Raw genomic sequence first — 3,293 nt, forward strand, 5'->3', positions numbered from 1 at the left:
CCCAAGGGTAAATCACGCCTCGCCAGCCTGATTGTCTTCATGGTGAAGTAACTGTGCTGGTGCATGAGGGGAGAAGAGTAGCTGTCGTTTACCTCATCTTCAGCAGGGCTCTTGGTGTGGTCTCCCTCAATAGTCTTCTACTCAAGTTAGGCCATTGCAGCCTGGATGGACAGACAAACAGACGGGCAAAACGCCAGTTGGATGCTGTGTGTGTGTGCCAGCGAGTGCATTCATGTTCCCGAGATGTGCTCTGTGCCTTGTGAAAGGTGAAAAATGCCGCCTTCTTCTCGAGGGCAATGTCACTGATGCTTGCAGAACCCCTTCTGACTGCACAGGGGAGATGCTCCGCAGGCCACCTCCTTTGATAGCATGCAATGAAAGGGACAGGCCAGAAAGCCAAGGAAGTGTGACGGAGCATTTGCAATGAAGCTGTCCACAGTGGGTGAGACCTAAGCCTTCAGCAACTGCCCTTTCATGATGGCAATGCTGTTATGGACGTCAGCTCTGCCACAGAAGCACTCACTGCTTGTCCCCTCCTGCTGGCACAAACTGCCACACACCAGGACGATATCAAGCTGCCAGTGCTCTCAGGCCTTACACCAACAGAAGGGCTCAGAAGGAGCGAGTGGAAGAGGAAAGTGAGCAGCTCGGAAAGACCAAGTGCTGGTGCTGCCTGGCAGCGCTGCTGTGCCAGGGCTCTCTTCCCCTCCACCTCTGCACACAGGCACTGCCCCTGCAGCTCCAGAGAAGGTCTCAATAAAGGACCTGGGACAAACAAGTCACTGCAGGGCCGTTTATTTTGTTTTAAAACACAGAGAGCACAGCTCGTCATTGCACAGTCTCTGGGTCACACAGGACAGGTAGATACGGACTGAGGAATGGTATGAGTAATGGCATTGCTTTGTGGACAACATTATTGCAAATAAGAAAAGCTAAAAACTAAACCAAACCAACTACCAAAGTCAGGCTGGGCCTATAGTGCTTTACACTGAGAGTGATATACAGAATAAGATGGGCAGTTTATTGCTGCATAAAACCATCCAGTCATCAGCTTCCACACTGCATCCTTGAGCTCCTGGTTCCTCATGCTGTAGATGAGGGGGTTCACTGCTGGAGGCACGACTGAGTACAGCACTGCAACCACCAGATCCAGGGATGGAGAGGAGAAGGAGGGGGGCTTCAGGTAGGCAAAAAATGACGTGCTGATAAACAGGAAGACGACGGCCAGGTGAGGGAGGCACGTGGAAAAGGCTTTGTGCCATCCCTGCTCAGAGGGGATCCTCAGCACGGCCCTGAAGATCTGCACATAGCACACCACAAGGAAAACAAAACACCCAAATCCAAAAGAGGCAGTAAAAACAAGAAGTCCAACCTCCCTGTGGTAGGAAAATGAGCAGCAGGGCTTGACTGAGTACAGAAATGATACCACCAGATTTAGAACTGGGAAGGAAATGGAGGGGGGTTCCAGATAGGCAAACACTGCCGTGGTGATAAACAGGGAGACCACGGCCAGGTGAGGGAGGCACGTGGAAAAGGCTTTGTGCCGTCCCTGCTCAGAGGGGATCCTCAGCACGGCCCTGAAGATCTGCACATAGGACACCACAAGGAAAACAAAACACCCAAATGTTAAACAGGCACTAACCACAAGAACCCCAACTTCCCTGAGGTAGGCATCTGAGCAGGAGAGCTTGAGGATCTGGGGGATTTCACAGAAGAACTGCTCCAGGACATTGCCTTGGCAGAGGGGGTAGTGAAAATGTATTGGCAGTGTGCAGCACAGCATAGAGAAACCCACTGCCCCAGGCAGCTGCTGCCATGTGGACACAAGCTCTGCTGCCCAGGAGGGTCCCGTTGTGCAGGGGTTTGCAGATGGCCACGTAGCGGTCATAGGCCATGGTGGTTAGAAGATAAAACTCTGCTGAAATGAAAAAGACAAACACAAAGGCTTGAGCAGCACATCCCGAGTAGGAGATGTCTCTGGTGTCCCACAGGGAATTGGCCATGGCTTTGGGGAGAGTGGTGGAGATGGAGGCCAGGTCGAGGAGAGAGAGGTTGAGGAGGAAGAAGTACATGGGGGTGTGGAGGTGGTGGTCACAGGCTATGGCGGTGATGATGAGGCCGTTGCCCAGGAGGGCAGCCAGGTAGATGCCCAGGAAGAGCCAGAAGTGCAAGAGCTGCAGCTCCCGTGTGTCTGCGAATGCCAGGAGGAGGAACTGGGTGATGGAGCTTCCAGTGGACATTTTTCCCTTTGGTCCCAGGGACCTGTCCAAAAAGGAAAGCACAATGACAAGTTAGGGGAGACTTCTCAGAGGTAAAGCCCACGCCATTTCTCATTGCAATCCCCCTCCCTGAGCTGAATGAGGAATGTTTCAGGAAATTTTTCAACGCTACCAACTGAATGACATGGTGCCTCACAGCTTGGGCACCTAGTTCCCATGAAGACACCTCCAGGGCAGGACCCTCAGAGCTGGTGTCAGAACAGAAGCTGATGTGCAGCCCCACCTCAACCCCACAGAGGAAGAGCACAACAGAAATGTGGGGAAACAGGGAAGAAAACTGCAATGCTCCAAAAAAATGAAGCAAGAAGAGAAAGGCAGATGGGCATGCTGTGGAGCCTTCTCCTTACCCAGCTTTGCTCTCCACCTCACTGACAGTGACACTGTAGGGCATTTGTCTGTGTTGTTCTGTGTTAATTGTAGGACACATGCACTTCTCCCAGACTGGAGGTCCAGCTGCCAAGGATGTGACTCATGCCCTGGATCCCATGGCCTTGGGGGAACAGGCTTTGCTGGGTGGGAGAGAAGACCAGGGGGGTTGCTCCAGAGAAGGTGTCTGCACTGCAGGGGGTTGCAGGGAGGTGCCCAAATCCCCCCTCCCATGGCATTTCTGGGAGCAGCTCCTGCTCACTCCCTGCCCAAGCCTCTGTCTCTGCTGCCAGAAGCTGTCCCTGCCAGGAGCTGGTTCTCTGTCCCCAGGTCTCTTTCATGTAATCACTCACAGACCCCATCCCCCCTCGCTGTGTGCTCAGCTCTGACCTGCAGAGCCCTCCTGGCATCTCTGTGTGTGCAGCAGCTAAGGAGCAGCTCAGACAAGTGCTAAGGAGAACTGGAGTCTCCGTGCCTTTTCCACAAGGGAGACAGAAAATCCCATCTGCCACAGCCCACCCAGTCAACCATGAGGAGAAAACTCAAAGCACAGACTCCTTCCCATTCAGGTCAATGTTGCCTCGATGTTCTTCTTCAAACGGACCCTCTGCAAATGTGCTGGGGGTGATCTGGAGCTGTGAGCAGCCC

The 3,293-nt window shown here is 53.3% G+C and overlaps 1 pseudogene across 1 annotated transcript; it reads right to left on the reverse strand.

Moving 5' to 3' along the window:
- Positions 1 to 973: 973 nt before the first annotated feature.
- LOC309603176 (olfactory receptor 14A16-like) lies at positions 974 to 2,240 on the reverse strand (annotated as a pseudogene). Its single transcript has 2 exons — positions 1,586 to 2,240; positions 974 to 1,300 (listed from the first exon to the last, which is right to left on the reverse strand). The product of its transcript is annotated as an olfactory receptor 14A16-like (transcript).
- Between the last annotated feature and the right edge of the window lie 1,053 nt (positions 2,241 to 3,293).

The sequence above is a fragment of the Platalea leucorodia genome (genome assembly GCF_965183815.1).
Source record: "Platalea leucorodia genome assembly, contig: HAP1_HAP1_SCAFFOLD_24, whole genome shotgun sequence".
NCBI classification, from domain to species: Eukaryota; Metazoa; Chordata; class Aves; order Pelecaniformes; family Threskiornithidae; genus Platalea; species Platalea leucorodia.